The following is a 19,326-nucleotide window of genomic DNA, read 5'->3' on the forward strand; positions in this document are numbered from 1 at the left end:
TGTCACTACTGGGGGCTCTGTATAAGGGGCACTGCATAGGAGGGACCACTACTGAGAGCACTGTATAAGGGGCATTTCTTGGGTCACTGTATAAGGGGCACTACTGGGGGAACTGCATAGGGCGACTTCTACTGGGGGCATTGGATAGGGGGACCACTACTGGGGGCACTGCATAGTTGGGCACTGTATAAGGGGCACTACTGGGGGCACTGCATAGTTGGGCACTATATAAGGGGCACTACTGGGGGCACTGTATAAAGGGCACTACTGGGGGCACTGCATAAGGGGCACTAAATAAGTGGCACTGTTTAAGGGGCACTGTTGAAGGAGGCACTACTGGGGGCAGTGCATAAGGGGCTCTACTGGGGTCACTGTAAAAGGGGCACTGTATAAGGGGTACTAATACAGGGGGCACTGCATAAAGGGCACTGCTACTGGAGACATTTCACAAGGGGCACTACTACAGTGGGCATTTCAAGAGGGGCACTACTACTGGGGGCATTAAGGTGCAAATGGAATGGATAGGAATGTTCCCAGAGTAACGAGAAATGGTGGTGTGTCATGTTGACACGCCCCCATTTTCTCAGTGCCTTCAACGCACGCACATACTTGGGGGGGCTCCGTTTTTAACTTGTCCTGAGCTCCAAATACCCTAGTTACACCACTGCATCAGAGAGCCGCTATTGAATGGTAAAAATAAAACCATCACAAGAAAAACATTGATGGTGTTAGTCTATCGATGTCCATCCCTACCACACGGCAGCAGCAGCATTGCAGGTCCTACCTGCTATGGAGGCAGAGTCAGGAGCCTCCACTTGGGCAGTACGGGCAGCAGCGACTCCCTTCTCTCTGCCCCAGGTCTGGCACAGCTGTCCGGGTCCCGATTCTGCTCATCTCCAGCCTCTGCCAGACGCAGCAGCTCCCCCAGTAATATAGCGGCAATGAGCAGAATCGTCCCCAGACAGCAGCACCAGACCTAGAGAAGGGGGCACATTGTAAATCCGGGGTCCATTATTTTCTGCTAGTTGAGCTGGCGCAATCAGAGAACAGACAAGACATGTTATTCCCTTTAAGAGCCTTATACAAATATTTCCATAGCAAACAATGACAATGGGCTCAGTAAGGTGATAACGTCGGCAGCTGGAATAAAAAGGCATTGTCATTTCATTAAGCTTTCCAAACAGCTATAAGAGGACATAAAGATGGGGCTCGCTCTTACAGACCACTCCAATTGTATTCACATTTACCCAGGAGTTTCTAACCAACGTTCACAGACGCAATGACACTTTGCAACACTAAGGGAAAATGTTATTCATCTCCATGTCAGCTCTCTGAGGGTCTGATTCAGCAAAGAACACAGATGCGATCGCATACGCAGGTGGCCATTTGTTACACACTGTGCATGCTTTAAAGCTGCAGTGCACGTGCGCGACCACTCAACCGCGATCGCACTGTTTACACGCAGAGCAGGGTAAAACATTGCACAGTGAGTGACAGACAGAGAGCGTTTTGGGGTGGTGACGGGTGTGGTTGGGGAAATGCAGGCGTGTCGGTGCGGTTGGAAACCGTTACATGGGCGTACATAAATAAGCCATTGCGATAGCATACACAGATTGGGCTCCTACTGTGTGCAATGAAGTTAACGATTAACGAAGAGAGGATACAGTAATAATATAATAAAATCTAGAGATTCACTAATAATTCCTAAGAAGAAACAACAACAAAAAACAGAGGAACAAGTCAGATTTGTTGGTGCATATAATCGGAACTGGCAACAAATTAACAGTATCCTGCAGAAACATTGGGATATTCTCCAGACGGGATCGGTATGAATGACCGCCGGACGATAGCCCGGCGGTCGAATCCCGACACTGGCAGGCCGAACAGCGGAGATCCCAATGGAGGTGAGTAAACTACCTAAGCATCCCCTCTCCCCCCTACCCTAACCTCACTCCTTAGTGCCTAACCCTAACCTCCTCCCTGGGGTACCTAAACCTTACCCCACTCCCCTAGCCGAACCCTAACTCTCCCGGGGGGGTGCCTAATCCTAAATCCCTCCGGGGTGCCCTAAACCTAACCCTCCCCCCCCTGCGGCTATGAGGACGCACGGACCGTGCTTACCTCATTCGATCCCGCGTCGTTCTGGATTGTGATAGGCGTCAGATACTTTGACGCCTATCAATAATCCCTAGCCGGCATTCTGCCGTCGGGATTGTGACCAGTAGCCGCATGATTGCATCCCCTCCTGACAGATACAGACCTGAAAAATATCCCTCCCAGCAGGGTGCAGACCAGCTGGAGAAGAGCTACAGTAGGAATTTAATGGACATTTTGAAAAAAACAAGATTTGAGAAAAAAGGATCATTTAGATGTAGACGATGTAACGCACGGAAGTTTATGGTCCCGAGAGAACGCTTTCTTGATAAGTGTGGTAAGAATTGGTCCATTACCAGATGTATCTGTTGCATCATTATGGGTGTAATATATCAACTGGAATGATCTTGTGGCAAATTATAGGTGGGCAAGACGATCGGACCCATGACAGTGAGGATACTGGAACATGTAAATAGAATCCAGAATGCCAGAAAGATTGTAGCAAGACTGAAGACCCTGACACTTATGGAGAGTCACTTTTTACGTCACCATGATGGCTGTCCCACAGGATAGAATGTAACATATATAAATGGGAATTAGAGGCGGTGATGTAGATAAAGAACTGCTGGAGGCAGAAACAAGGATGAGTTTTCTTATATCCCCAAAGGGGTTGAATGAGAACAACAGCTACTTACCTGTTCTGTAACCTATGAATTCCCACTATACGAGGATGTCTCTATAATTACAATGGGGATATATAATTACAATTAGTTTTTTTTATAAACTTGGGCTAATTATACAATATGTATTTCCCTTTCGTTATGAGATAAGCCCTACGTTGTGTGTATGTGAGTTCATGAAGCCCCTTTTTATGACCACTTCAGTTATATGGAACCTAATGTGACATAAAGTGTTTCCTGTAACAAAACTATTCAGGATAATGATCATTTATTTTTAAAATCAATTCAACTTTATATGGGAATTTTTTTACCCATGAACCCACAAAGAGTTATAAGAAAGAGGAATATTCTTCTTCCTCCACAGTATCAATAAGAATGATAATATAGGGTTTATATAACAACATGAAACTAGTAGTATAATGAGAGAGTGAGTTATCGGATTCCAGGGTACAACACCAGCTGACAGATCCTGGGGAGAATATAGTATCTCATTCATTTCATACCTGAGGATCTTTGTTGATCCTGTTGAGCTTAGAGATGGATCCAGATATGGAAATCATATGAGTGTAATTCCCTATAAACACACAATCTGGGGAGTCACAGGGTTAAGGAACATTTTATTTTTCACTGTATTATTTACACCTTCACATGACACTGTGTTTTTTTTAAGTATAATTATAGTCTTATAATATATAAACAATTATTAGATGGAGATCCAGTTAATATAATTTAACCGGGTTGATATCTTAGATAAATTTCCTCTGCTATATGAATCCGATATTACACATTTGTGTTTCATATAACTACTGATTCCATTAAGGGATACATAATATAATTTTTTTTTCACGTCAGGAACAATATCTTTAATGTTGGATTAACTCCTATTGGTAGACTATACCACGTGGTCAAGAATGATGATTGGATAACTCATTAATCCATTTAAACTATCTGAGCCACACACTCGGCTTAGCCTTGAAAAAAAACTAGTAGTGAAACGTACGTTGGCGGAACAACATGCTGACCACTTATGCTGCTCTAAATATTTACATATATATGTGATTGTGACATTAATGTGAAGAGCTGAGACGTATACTTACTCGAGACGTGGCTACAGCACACTCAATATACACTCAGCCCTTTGGTTTAACGCTCATGCACAGGATTTGGACTATACAGGGGATAGAGGCCCTGATTCCGAGCCGGACGCTCTGACAGGGCGCTCGCTCTGAATCAGGGCTGTCCTTCTTCATTTTTAGAGCAGCCTCCTGGCCGCTCATATAGCTGTGGGTGACCACCCACAGCTATAGCGAGCGGCCAGGAAGATGGTCGCGATGGTAAAGACCATCGCAACCATCTGACTTGTGACGAGACCCTTGTGGTAGGGTCTCGTTGCCGCAAGCCCTGGAGTGCTTTCAGCTCTATCAGAGCCGAGAGCACTCCCACTGACATCACTTGTGATGTCAGTGGGGCTGGCCCCAGATGGTAGGCGTTCCCTTGGGAACGCCTCCTTCTGGGCAGCCACGCCCCCAGCACGCCCACCAAAGGGGGCGTGCTGTCACTCACCATCGACAGCACGCCCCCTTTGTAGCGAGACCAGGAGCGACGGCTTGCCCGTCACTATCCGGGTCTCGGGCATGCGCACTGGGCCAACATCGACCTGCTTGCGAGCGCTCAGCACTTGCGAGCGGGTCTGAATTAGGCCCAGAGGCTCTGACTATAGTCAGAACGCTGAGGAAGTGATTGTAGCATGTGGGAGACCACACATTTTACCTATACATGAGCTCTGTGTGAATCAGTAAGTTTTAGGGGAATTATATACCTTATATTGGATACAAGATGGGGATCATTATACAATATATGAGAATAATCTTTAGCTTCCCTTAATATATCTCAGGGATCCGTGAGGTGACTAATTGGCAGACATACTGTACATTATATTGTAATGAGCGTTATTTGTCTTTTGTCCCTTATTGGAGGGAATAATAAACATTTAGGTATACACAAGGGTTTCCCCTAATTACTAAGGAAGCATAACAACTGAAGACCGAACGTTGTATATATTATTCTAATTACCAAAGGAAAGTATAGCAATTGAGGAATGAGCGCTGTACGAGTTATTCTAATTACTAAGGACGTATAACAACTGGGGATTGAGCTGTAAAAGGAGCTCTGTATGGACCGATACACGACAATTAATCCTAAGGGTTATAGAGGTCTATACTGATTTACCATTATTTGAGCTCCTATCCATTCTGACATGAATGTTTCCTGTGCTGCAGCCTTAAATATGTTCCCGATATAAGTGAATAGGGGATAAGATACAGCACATACTACTGGAAACAAATGTTTCAACTTGTCACTATAATTAGGAACTTTGTATCTGAATGACTGATACTGTTACAGCGTGAGGTGTGTGTCAGGGGAACAATGTAGCTACAGGCAATTAATTCAGCATGATTTGTCTTTAAGGTTTAATACTGTAAGCCGGCCATACACAGGGCGATTGAGAAACGTCACGATGTGTTGTACGATTTCCCTTCAGTTGCTTCCCTTGAAATTCTCAATACGATGTGGTCAAAATGGCGTATGATTGAGCGTTACGATCATACGATCCCCATAGGCATATGTATCACATTGTACAAGATAAATCGCAATCTTATGGTTTTGCCGTAAGATCTACGATCCAGCTCTACGATGGCGGGGACGCGCATCGGCATCGTAAACCTACATAAACAACACACATTGTGCACGATTGATCGGTACAATCGATCGAAATCGTACACATCGTCCAAAAGAACGTACCGTGTATGGGCGCCTTTACTATTGACTGATCACAACATTATTTGGGATGAGTTTGAAGCATAAATGATCTACATGAAGGAGTGAATATATTCATATCAATAACACACTCTTATACGTGTTGAGTTGTTTTTAGGGTATTCTGGGGGTGATTATTCCGGTAAAATCTTAGCAATTATAGTGTAGTTTTATGCAATATTAGCATTCATCCGATATTTGGCAGAATAACCAGAGACACATTATTGGTCTATAACTATCTTTTTATTCATTTATTTTATTACAATTACATGATACACTTTAGTGATACATCGATATTATATATGTTTCTCCAGTTGGAGGTTCAATATAATCACATACACATGGTATAATGAATGAAGGTTATCACTACTCATTATACTGTATAAGCATATTTACTATAAGATAGCGGCGTACAGTGAGTCAGTGGGATTATTATTATTATATCACCTTTCTAACACATATTTCACTAAACAAGGTGTGTAAATCAAGATAACAAAAGTTATAGTTTGTGGTGTACAAATATTATTTCTCCTGTACGCCACCATAGGATATTGCTTCTCCTCCTTTGGTAATGTGTATATGAATCTGTGCAGTGTCCTCGGCAGCCCCCCACTCATTATCACACATTCCTGTTATGAGTAAATAGGATTGAGGCTAATTGATTTAAAAAAGATAGTGCAGTGGCCTTCTCTCCCCCCTCTCCCCCTCTCCCCCCCTCTCTCCTCTCCCCCTCTCCCCCCTTTCCATCCCCCCTTCTACCCCTCTCACCTCTCCCCCTCTCTCCCCCTCTCTCCCTCTCTCCCCCTCTCTCTCCCTCTCCCCCTCTCTCCTCTCCCCCTCTCCCCCCTCTCCCTCCCCCCTTCTCCTCTCTCCCCCCTCTCCCCCTCTCCCCCTCTCTCCCCCCTCTCCCCCTCTCTCCTATCCCCCTCTCCCCCCTCTCCCTCCCCCCTTCTACCCCTCTTACCTCTCCCCCTCTCTCCCCTCTCTCCCCCTCTCTCCTCTCCCCCTCTCCCCCTTCTCCCTCCCCCCTTCTCCTCTCTCCCCTCTCTCCCCCCTCTCCCCCCTCTCTGCCCTCTCCCCCTTCTCCCCCACTCCCCCCTCTCTCCCCTCTCCCCCCTTCTCCCTCTCTCCCCTCTCGCCCCTCTCTCCCCCCTATCCTCCTCTTCACCCTCCCCTCCCCCTCCCACCTCTTCCCCTTTTCCCCTCTCCCCTCTCTCCCCCTCTCTCCCCCCCTCTCCCCCTCTCCCCCTCTCTCCTCTCCCCCTCTCCTCTCTCCCCTCTCTCCCCCCTCTCCCCCTCTCCCCCTCTCTGCCCTCTCTCCCCTCTCCCCCCTCTCTCCCCTCTCTCCCTCTCTCCCCTCTCTCCCCTCTCCCCCCTCTCTCCCCTCTCTCCCCTCCCTCCCCTCTCCCCCCTCTCTCCCCTCTCTCCCCTCTCCTCCTCTTCACCCTCCCCTCCCCCTCCCACCTCTTCCCCTTCTCCCCTCTCCCCCTCTCTCCCCCTCTCTCCCTCTCTCCCACCTCTCTCCCCCTCTCCCCCTCTCTCCTCTCCCCCTCTCCTCTCTCCCCTCTCTCCCCCCTCTCCACCTCTCCCCCCTCTCTCCCCTCTCCCCCCTCTCCCCCTCTCCCCCATCTCCCCCCTATATCCCCCTCTCCTCTCCCCCCTATCCCCCCTCTGCTCCTCTTCGCCCTCCCCTCCCCCTCCCCTCTCTCCCCCTCTCGCCCACTCCTCTCCCCCCTGTCCTCCTCTTCCCCATCCCCTCCCCCTCCCCCCTCTCCCCTCTCTCCCCTCTCACCCTCTCCCACCTCTCTCCCCTATTTCCTCCTCTCGCCCTCTCCTCTCCCCCCTCTCCACCTATTCCCCATCCCCTCCCCCTCCCCCCTCTCCCCCTCTCTCCCCTCTCACCCACTCCCACCTCTCTCCCCTCACCCTCTCCCACCTCTCTCCCTCTCTCTCCTCTCCCCCTCTCCCCCCTCTCCCTCCCCCCTTCTCCCCCTCCCCCCCTCTCTCCCCTCTCCCCCCTTCTCCCCTCTCCCCCCTCTCCCCCTATCACCCCTCTCCTCCTCTTCCCCATCCCCTCTCCCTCCCCCCTCTCCCTCTCTCCCCTCTCACCCTCTCCCCCCTCTCCCACTCTCTCCCCTCTCACCCTCTTCTCCTTTCCCACCTCTCCCCTTCTCCTCTTCCCTCTCCCCCCCTCTCCACCTCTCTCCCCCTCTCTCCCCCTCCCCCTCTCCCCCTATCCCCCCTCTCTCCCCCTCTCCCCCCTCATACCCTCTCTCCCCCTATCCCCCCTATCTTCCCCTCTCCTCCTCCCCCCCTCTTTCACCCTCTTCTCCTTTCCCTCCTCTCCCCTTCTCCTCTTCCCCCTCTCCCCCCCTCTCCATCTCTCTCACCCTCTCTCCCCCTCTCACCCTCTCCCCCTATCCCCCCTCTCTCCCCCTCTCACCCTCTCCCCCTCTCTTCCTTTCCCCCCTCCCCCTCTCACACTCTCCCCCTCTCTTCCTCTCCCCCCTCTCTCCCCTCTCCCCCTATTTCCCCCTCTCCCCCCTCTCTTCCTTTCCCCCCTCGCCCACCTCTCTTCCTTTCCCCCCTCGCCCACCTCTCCCCCTCTCACACTCTCCCCGTCTCTTCCTCTCCCTCCTCTCTCCCCTTCTCCCCCTATTTCCCCCTCTCCTCCTCTCCCCCCTCTCTACCCTCTCCCCCTATTTCCCCCTCTCCCCCCTCTCTTTGCTAAGTATTACGGATGTGGGCGTCCTTATGTTAGGCTGTGACTTATAATGACTATTCCTCACCGTAGTGGCTTTATGGTTGTGGGGACCTAAACTCTGAACCGATAGTACAACCTGCACCGTGCCTCGCGCCTCGTAGCGTTAGCGTTTGTGACTTTAGTACTTTTGTTGCAAAGAACAGTTGTTATCATGTGCCTGGGACACGGCGAGCGACTTTCTTTACGGCTATAATGCGAATAGGAAACAAAATTCAGGAACGAGTACAAATCGCTAACACCGGCGGAGCGTCACATTTTGGTGAAATAAAGTTTCTGAACTAAAGTAATTGGAGGCTGAGCTTTATTGTGACAATTAAGGTTTTGCACTTTGCGCCTCTTCAGAAATTTGCGCCCTTGACATGTACCGAGGTGCGCAGAGGCATCTACCTAGAGCAAGACAGGCAGCGCAACCTGACGGGTGCTGGGGCCTATCTGCAACACCAAGAGGTGAGCGATCGCCGCACATATCACTGGGTCAGCTCAGCGATACTCAGCTGCCTCGGCAATACTGGCCCAGAGCGGTAAGGGTTAATTTGCCGAATGACAGATACGTGCGTCTGTGGGTCAGCTCGCCGGCGCAGATTTGGACTTTCAATTACACTAATACACAAAATATAAATAAATGGATAAAAAATATGACAAAATCCTAATGATGAGAAAAGATTTCTTTATTCCAATAACTGTCAGTCATCGCCATTCACACGTACCGGTAACAGGACAGGGACTACGGCGGTGATGTGGCAAAATCTTCTGTGAGTGGAGTCACCCCCTCAGTGGATGGAGACATTGCAGAGTCATCAGTGGGTTTTGTTTGTGTTCTGTGTGTACTTCCCCCTTATCTCAGGGGACTGTTTGTTCTCTGATTAGAGTGTCGCAATGTTTCCTGTAGGAGACGGGAGATGAAATGATGAGTGATGCTAATAGACCGACAGGAGAAAATGGTGATAGAGGGGCCTATTCGCTAATATATCCAATGGCCCTGGGAAAACTACGCATCTAGCTCCACAGGATTTGCGGCAGCAGGTCGCAATTTAATGAAGAATTCGGTATTGCTCAGGTGCCGCGTCACGCGTGTGCGCAGTGATGGCTGGAGAAGGCGTAGGGTCCCTCTTAGTAATCTATAAATTCCTTCCCATGAGACGGAGCAGGGCTCTGCGGGCTAACGCCATCTGAAGACGCCAGAGCCAACCTTTGCCCCCAGCCACCTGTGATTGGGTAGTATGATGCCCATTGTCAGGTAATGGTGGATGTACAGCTTACACTATTCTATAAAGAAGTCAATGCTGATGTAATAACGGAATAACACCTGAAACCGAGCGCAGAGGACGCCTAACAAGACCTGGGGGTGTCAGGGACATAACTAGGGGTGTGCGAGCAGTGCGGCCGCAGAGAGCGCAGAGCTCTATGGGTGGCACCGCCGGTCACCCACGGTCCCTGAATCTGGGTATCACGGTGCCTCGCAGCGACTTCAATCCTTAATTATCACAAGGGACACTTTTATTTTAATGACTAGGCCCCTAAATCCTCCCTACATGTGATTTAATATGACAACAATTAGTTATAATACTGACCAGAACACATGATTCAGTTACATACGAGGGGGATTTTACTTGCCCCCCCCAGTAAAAATCCGCCACCACCAGTGAGCCCTCAGTGATTGCAGTGGCTTCCCATTGGAGGCACTATCTGCTAATCACATGCTGGACAGGCAGTCTGGACTGTGATTGGCAGATAGTGCCTCCAATGGGTTGGACACGGGATGTCGGTGCCATCACTAGAAGCCGCAGTCTTGTGCGCACATGCGAGCCTCATTTTATTTTCTTCCCTTACATCACAGTGCGGCTCAGGCCGGCAGCGCAGCGGCAGTCCCCCTCTCAGGACCACAGGTAGGAGCCGCCATTAGTTACATCTTATTCCTAAGGAGAATATTTATCACAATCTGCATTTTTACTGCGGATGTGTTTAAACAAAATTGTGCAAATTCGCAAATGAAAATTTATATTGTCACACAAATGTACTAACAATCTCTCGCCGGGCTCCGATGGCAAAGAGCTGGAAGCAGTGTGATGGCTATCGCACTGCTCCCTGGTTTGGGGCCCCTGGTGCACACTGCGCATGTGCGCCCATTGTCCGGTGCATGCGTCACTGCAGGTAGAGGGAGCCGGCGTTATCCTATATGGGTCAGGCTCAGATTTACTAAACTTCACAGCCGCTATACCGACCTATAGGGGCTGCGGCTGTTGTCGGAAATGGAGGGGTCACAGCAGATACCGGCCTCTGGGCCTGATTCCGAGCCGCTCACTCTGAATCAGGGCCGGGCTTTTTTTTTTTTAGAACGGCCTCATGGCCGCTCGCATAGCTGTGGGTGACCACCCACAGCTATTGCGAGTGGCCATGATGATGGTCGCGATGGTCAAGACCATCGCGACCATCGGGCTTGCGACGAGACCCTTGTGGTAGGGTCTCATGGCCGCAAGCCCCAGAGAGATTTCGGCTCTCACAGATCCGGAAGCTCTCCACTGACATCACTTGTGTCGCCCCCAAATGGCAGGCGTTCTCATGGGAACGCCTCTGTTTGGGCAGCCACCCCCACGACCCGCCCACCAAAGGGGGCGAGCTGTCACCCAACTTCAACCGCTCGCCACCTTTGTTGCGAGACCCGGAGGGATGGATTGCCCGTCGCTAGCCGGGTCTCATGCATGCACACGACGGAGTCGGCTCCGTCGTGCGCATGCGCTATGGGTCACCATCGACCCGGTTGCGAACGCTCAGCGCTGAATCAGGCCCTCTGTCAGAGAGCTGGAGATGGAGGGGCTTCACCTTCCACCATAATAACTGTCCACAGCTCACATCCAAGTTCCACAAGGAATGGCTTCACTCAAGAGTCTCGAGTGTTGGGTTCCCTCTTTGAGGTGGCTCCTTACTTATGCAAGCATGGTGGCACAGTGCTTTCTCAGTGCTATGGGGCCATGGGTTAGAGTTTGAAGGGGGTCACTGTCTGTGTGGTGTTTGCATGTTCTCCCCTTGTTTGTGTGGGTTTCCTGTTGGTGACCTAGTTTCCTCCTATCCTGAGAGTAATACTGGTCGGTGATTTGCCACTGAATAGTGCAGAGTCGGCGCAGGTCTCACCAGCGTCCTGTTCTTCCCGCCACGCCCCCAATACCTGATGTTGTAGGAGGTGTGAGGCTGCCGGCAGGAGATAGGAGGGTGCAGGCCTGGAGCGTAGTTTGGGCCCTGCGCTCTGGCTGATGGCACCGCTCGCACAGCCCGGGAATAGCGCTGTGTAATTTCCTATATTATAATTATCATAAACATTTCTATGTTAGAAACTATTATATCTATCTACAAAGTAAAGTTGTACTTAAACAGAAAAGAAATTCTATTAATGACGGAATGGGATTGAAATACCCTCGCACCCTAAACCTATCCCTCCCGTGGGGGTGCCAATCCCTGACCTCCCCCCCTAGTGCCTAACCCCCCCTTCCCCTAGCCTAACCCTAACCTTCCCCGGGGGAGTGCCTAACCCTAAGTCCCCCCGGGGGGCCCTAAACCTAACCCCCCCACCCCCGGGCTAAGTGTATACTTACCCGGCAGAGAGGACGATCGGTCCGGCATCTTCGGCGTTCCGGTGTTGGGAGTAATTCGATGCCTGTGTTAAATCCCTTTCCGGGGTTACGCTGTCGGGATTGAGACCGGCCCTTTATGGCGAACCCAAAACTACTTTAGTTGCACCTGGCTCACTATAGGCGCAGCCCTGGGGGGGACAACTGCAGTTTCTATAAAGACCCCATAGTGTTTATAGGGAACTATTGCTATAATGACCGGGTATTGCTACCACTGCACTCCTCATCGTGTTTCTTTCAGATCATTTCTTTTATTAAGTTTTGTACTTAATGCTTCATAGTTCCCGCATCTTGTGCTGATAATTATACAGGGATTAGAGACCCCCCAGCCCCCACCACACATTCTCCGGCTGGTTACATTGATTAGGAGGAAAGCTAGGAGAGTGCCTGGAGAGTGGACGCCTCGGAATAACCCCCTTTTGTTTCAGGATTAGTAACTTTCTGTCCACAACATTTCCCTGTACTGCCCGGGAGCCTGTGAGATGCTCTGCGGGGCCGGGTATGTTACTCGCTGGCCTGTACAGAATATACTGAGACGGATCCAGTGCTATTTCCCATCTCATGGAATGACGACCTCAGGGTCCCCCATTGTGAGAGGTTTGGGGTGACCGGTGTTGTTCTCAGCTGTGCGGGGACGCTGCACTCTCTGTGTATATGTGACATCGCTGCTGACAGAGAATAATCGGCCACATTTCATAAAGGTAAATGTTATTTGCAGCAATTTATTTACTTAGGAATCTGTATTTATCACATAACTCATCTTATATAACATGCAACCAACTTATAGGGCCAAATGTAATAGGGTGAGAGTTTAGAAAATGTGAGTGTTTAGCAGTAACCTGTCACATTGGTTGAGTTTTATCTTCACAATGGGAAAACATCTGAATGAGATTTTAATTCGTGAGAGTTTTTAAGTCTAAAAAAACATGCAAGTTCACTCTGTTACTTTGTTTTTGGACTCTATTACACTGGCAAAGTTTAAAAAGTGTTAGAAACTCTCACCCTATTACATTTGGCCCACAGTGTTATAGTGCTGTCACACATGGGGAGAGTGCCGTCACACATGGGGGGGAGTGCCGTCACACATGGTGAGAGTGCCGTCACATGGGGGGAGTGCTGTCACACATGGGGGGGAGTGCCGTCACACATGGGGGGAGTGCCGTCACACATGGGGGGGAGTGCCGTCACACATGGGGAGAGTGCTGTCACACATGGGGAGAGTGCTGTCACACATGGGGAGAGTTGCTGTCACACATGGGGAGAGTTGCTGTCACACATGGGGAGGAGTGCTGTCACACATGGGGAGGAGTGCTGTCACACATGGGGAGAGTTGCTGTCACACATGGGGGAGGAGTGCTGTCACACTTGGGGGAGGAGTGCTGTCATACATGGTGAGAGTGCTGTCACACATGGGGGAGGAGTTCTGTCACACATGGGGAGAGTGCTGTCACACATGGGGAGGAGTGCTGTCACACATGGGGAGAGTTGCTGTCACACATGGGGGGAAGTGCTGTCACACATGGGGAGTGCTGTCACACATGGGGAGAGTGCTGTCACACATGGGGGGAGTGCTGTCACACATGGGGTGGAGTGCTGTCACACATGGGGAGAGTGCCATCACACATGGTGAGAGTGCCGTCACACATGGGGGAAGTGCTGTCACACATGGGGAGTGCTGTCACACATGGGGAGAGTGCCGTCACACATGGGGCAGTGCCGTCACACATGGGGAGGAGTGCCATCACACATGGGAAGGAGTGCCGTCACACATGGGGGGGAGTGCTGTCACACATGGGGAGAGTGCCGTCACACATGGGGAGAGTTGCTGCCACACATGGGGGAGGAGTGCTGTCACACATGGGGAGGAGTGCTGTCACACATGGGGAGAGTGCTGTCACACAGGGGGAGAGTGCTGTCACACAGGGGGAGAGTTGCTGTCACACATGGGGGAGGAGTGCTGTCACACATGGGGAGGAGTGCTGTCACACATGGGGAGAGTGCTGTCACACATGGGGAGAGTTGCTGTCACACATGGGGAGAGTTGCTGTCACACATGGGTAGGAGTGCTGTCACACATGGGGAGAGTTGCTGTCACACATGGGGGAGGAGTGCTGTCACACATGGGGAGAGTGCTGTCACACAGGGGGAGAGTTGCTGTCACACATGGGGGAGGAGTGCTGTCACACATGGGGAGGAGTGCTGTCACTCATGGGGAGAGTGCTGTCACACATGGGGAGGAGTGCTGTCACACATGGGGAGAGTGCTGTCACACATGGGGGAGGAGTGCTGTCACACATGGGGAGGAGTGCTGTCACACATGGGGAGAGTGCTATCACACATTGGGGAGGAGTGCTGTCACACATGGGGAGGAGTGCTGTCACACATGGGGAGAGTGCTGTCACACATGGGGGGAGTGCTGTCACACATGGGGGAGGAGTGCTGTCACACATGGGGAGAGTTGCTGTCACACATGGGGAGAGCGCTGTCACACATGGGGGGGAGTGCTGTCACACATGGGGAGAGTGGTCACACATGGCGGGTGTGCTGTCACACATGGGGGAGGAGTGCTGTCACGCATGGGGGGAGTGCTGTCACACATGGGGGAGGAGTGCTGTCACACATGAGGAGAGTTGTTGTCACACATGGGGAGAGTGCTGTCACACATGGTGGAGATGTACTAAGCCTTGGGGATAGATAAAATGGGGAGAGATACATTTGGGATCTATTTACTAACCTTAGATAGTAAAATCAGCCTGTGACATGACTGTTAGGAGCTGATTGGCTGGTACTTTATCTCTGTCCACTTTTTCTCTCTCTAATGCTTAGTACATAGGGGTCGGAGCCTTGGAGAAAGATAAAGTACCAAACAATCAGCTCCTGTCACTTTATAGTCTGTGTTTGAACTTTACCCATTTTCTTTCTATTTAAAGCCAGAAACGTACATGGATCACATATCACAGGCAGAGACATACAGTACATGGATCACATATCACAGGCAGAGACACACAGTACATGGATCACATATCACAGGCAGAGACATACAGTACATGGATCACAGATCACAGGCAGAGACATACAGTACATGGATCACATATCACAGGCAGAGACACACAGTACATGGATCACATATCACGGGCAGAGACATACAGTACATGGATCACATATCACGGGCAGAGACATACAGTACATGGATCACATATCACAGGCAGAGACATACAGTACATGGATCACAGATCACAGGCAGAGACATACAGTACATGGATCACATATCACAGGCAGAGACATACAGTACATGGATCACAGATCACAGGCAGAGACACACAGTACATAGATCACAGGCAGAGACATACAGTACATGGATCACAGATCACAGGCAGAGACACACAGTACATGGATCACATATCACGGGCAGAGACATACAGTACATGGATCACATATCACAGGCAGAGACACACAGTACATGGATCACATATCACAGGCAGAGACATACAGTACATGGATCACAGATCACAGGCAGAGACATACAGTACATGGATCACAGATCACAGGCAGAGACACACAGTACATGGATCACATATCACGGGCAGAGACATACAGTACATGGATCACATATCACGGGCAGAGACATACAGTACATGGATCACATATCACAGGCAGAGACATACAGTACATGGATCACAGATCACAGGCAGAGACATACAGTACATGGATCACATATCACAGGCAGAGACATACAGTACATGGATCACATATCACAGGCAGAGACACACAGTACATGGATCACATATCACGGGCAGAGACATACAGTACATGGATCACATATCACGGGCAGAGACATACAGTACATGGATCACATATCACAGGCAGAGACATACAGTACATGGATCACAGATCACAGGCAGAGACATACAGTACATGGATCACATATCACAGGCAGAGACATACAGTACATAGATCACAGGCAGAGACATACAGTACATGGATCACAGATCACAGGCAGAGACACACAGTACATGGATCACAGGCAGAGACATACAGTACATGGATCACAGATCACAGGCAGAGACACACAGTACATGGATCACATATCACGGGCAGAGACATACAGTACATGGATCACATATCACAGGCAGAGACACACAGTACATGGATCACATATCACAGGCAGAGACATACAGTACATGGATCACAGATCACAGGCAGAGACATACAGTACATGGATCACATATCACAGGCAGAGACATACAGTACATGGATCACATATCACAGGCAGAGACACACAGTACATGGATCACATATCACAGGCAGAGACATACAGTACATGGATCACAGATCACAGGCAGAGACATACAGTACATGGATCACATATCACGGGCAGAGACATACAGTACATGGATCACATATCACGGGCAGAGACATACAGTACATGGATCACATATCACAGGCAGAGACATACAGTACATGGATCACAGATCACAGGCAGAGACATACAGTACATGGATCACATATCACAGGCAGAGACATACAGTACATGGATCACAGATCACAGGCAGAGACACACAGTACATAGATCACAGGCAGAGACATACAGTACATGGATCACAGATCACAGGCAGAGACACACAGTACATGGATCACATATCACGGGCAGAGACATACAGTACATGGATCACATATCACAGGCAGAGACACACAGTACATGGATCACATATCACAGGCAGAGACATACAGTACATGGATCACAGATCACAGGCAGAGACATACAGTACATGGATCACATATCACAGGCAGAGACATACAGTACATGGATCACATATCACAGGCAGAGACACACAGTACATGGATCACATATCACAGGCAGAGACATACAGTACATGGATCACAGATCACAGGCAGAGACATACAGTACATGGATCACAGATCACAGGCAGAGACACACAGTACATGGATCACAGATCACAGGCAGAGACATACAGTACATGGATCACATATCACAGGCAGAGACATACAGTACATGGATCACATATCACAGGCAGAGACACACAGTACATGGATCACATATCACGGGCAGAGACATACAGTACATGGATCACATATCACGGGCAGAGACATACAGTACATGGATCACATATCACAGGCAGAGACATACAGTACATGGATCACAGATCACAGGCAGAGACATACAGTACATGGATCACATATCACAGGCAGAGACATACAGTACATGGATCACAGATCACAGGCAGAGACACACAGTACATAGATCACAGGCAGAGACACACAGTACATGGATCACAGATCACAGGCAGAGACACACAGTACATGGATCACATATCACGGGCAGAGACATACAGTACATGGATCACATATCACAGGCAGAGACACACAGTACATGGATCACATATCACAGGCAGAGACATACAGTACATGGATCACAGATCACAGGCAGAGACATACAGTACATGGATCACATATCACAGGCAGAGACATACAGTACATGGATCACATATCACAGGCAGAGACACACAGTACATGGATCACATATCACAGGCAGAGACATACAGTACATGGATCACAGATCACAGGCAGAGACATACAGTACATGGATCACATATCACAGGCAGAGACACACAGTACATGGATCACATATCACGGGCAGAGACATACAGTACATGGATCACATATCACGGGCAGAGACATACAGTACATGGATCACATATCACGGGCAGAGACATACAGTACATGGATCACAGATCACAGGCAGAGACATACAGTACATGGATCACATATCACAGGCAGAGACATACAGTACATGGATCACAGATCACAGGCAGAGACACACAGTACATAGATCACAGGCAGAGACATACAGTACATGGATCACAGATCACAGGCAGAGACACACAGTACATGGATCACATATCACGGGCAGAGACATACAGTACATGGATCACATATCACAGGCAGAGACACACAGTACATGGATCACATATCACAGGCAGAGACATACAGTACATGGATCACATATCACAGGCAGAGACATACAGTACATGGATCACAGATCACAGGCAGAGACACACAGTACATGGATCACATATCACGGGCAGAGACATACAGTACATGGATCACATATCACAGGCAGAGACATACAGTACATGGATCACAGATCACAGGCAGAGACACACAGTACATGGATCACAGATCACAGGCAGAGACACACAGTACATGGATCACAGATCACAGGCAGAGACACACAGTACATAGATCACAGATCACAGGCAGAGACACACAGTACATGGATCACATATCACGGGCAGAGACATACAGTACATGGATCACATATCACAGGCAGAGACATACAGTACATGGATCACAGATCACAGGCAGAGACATACAGTACATGGATCACAGATCACAGGCAGAGACACACAGTACATGGATCACAGATCACAGGCAGAGACATACAGTACATGGATCACAGATCACAGGCAGAGACACACAGTACATGGATCACATATCACAGGCAGAGACACACAGTACATGGATCACATATCACGGGCAGAGACATACAGTACATGGATCACATATCACGGGCAGAGACATACAGTACATGGATCACATATCACGGGCAGAGACATACAGTACATGGATCACAGATCACAGGCAGAGACATACAGTACATGGATCACATATCACAGGCAGAGACATACAGTACATGGATCACAGATCACAGGCAGAGACACACAGTACATAGATCACAGGCAGAGACATACAGTACATGGATCACAGATCACAGGCAGAGACACACAGTACATGGATCACATATCACGGGCAGAGACATACAGTACATGGATCACATATCACAGGCAGAGACACACAGTACATGGATCACATATCACAGGCAGAGACATACAGTACATGGATCACAGATCACAGGCAGAGACATACAGTACATGGATCACATATCACAGGCAGAGACATACAGTACATGGATCACATATCACAGGCAGAGACACACAGTACATGGATCACATATCACAGGCAGAGACATACAGTACATGGATCACAGATCACAGGCAGAGACATACAGTACATGGATCACATATCACGGGCAGAGACATACAGTACATGGATCACATATCACGGGCAGAGACATACAGTACATGGATCACATATCACAGGCAGAGACATACAGTACATGGATCACAGATCACAGGCAGAGACATACAGTACATGGATCACATATCACAGGCAGAGACATACAGTACATGGATCACAGATCACAGGCAGAGACACACAGTACATAGATCACAGGCAGAGACATACAGTACATGGATCACAGATCACA

General features: G+C 49.4%; 1 protein-coding gene across 1 annotated transcript in view; it reads left to right on the forward strand.

Moving 5' to 3' along the window:
- Positions 1–12,634: 12,634 nt before the first annotated feature.
- Positions 12,635–19,326, forward strand: part of LOC148535427 (solute carrier organic anion transporter family member 1C1-like) — an 87,569-nt gene continuing 80,877 nt past the window's right edge. The window contains exon 1 of the mRNA XM_088462661.1: positions 12,635–12,679. The gene's annotated coding sequence lies outside the window, so the exon portion shown is untranslated. The remainder of the gene's footprint in view (positions 12,680–19,326) is intronic.

Source organism: Taudactylus pleione, unplaced genomic scaffold, assembly GCF_031769625.1.
Source record: "Taudactylus pleione unplaced genomic scaffold, aTauple2 ptg000052l, whole genome shotgun sequence".
NCBI classification, from domain to species: domain Eukaryota; kingdom Metazoa; phylum Chordata; class Amphibia; order Anura; family Myobatrachidae; genus Taudactylus; species Taudactylus pleione.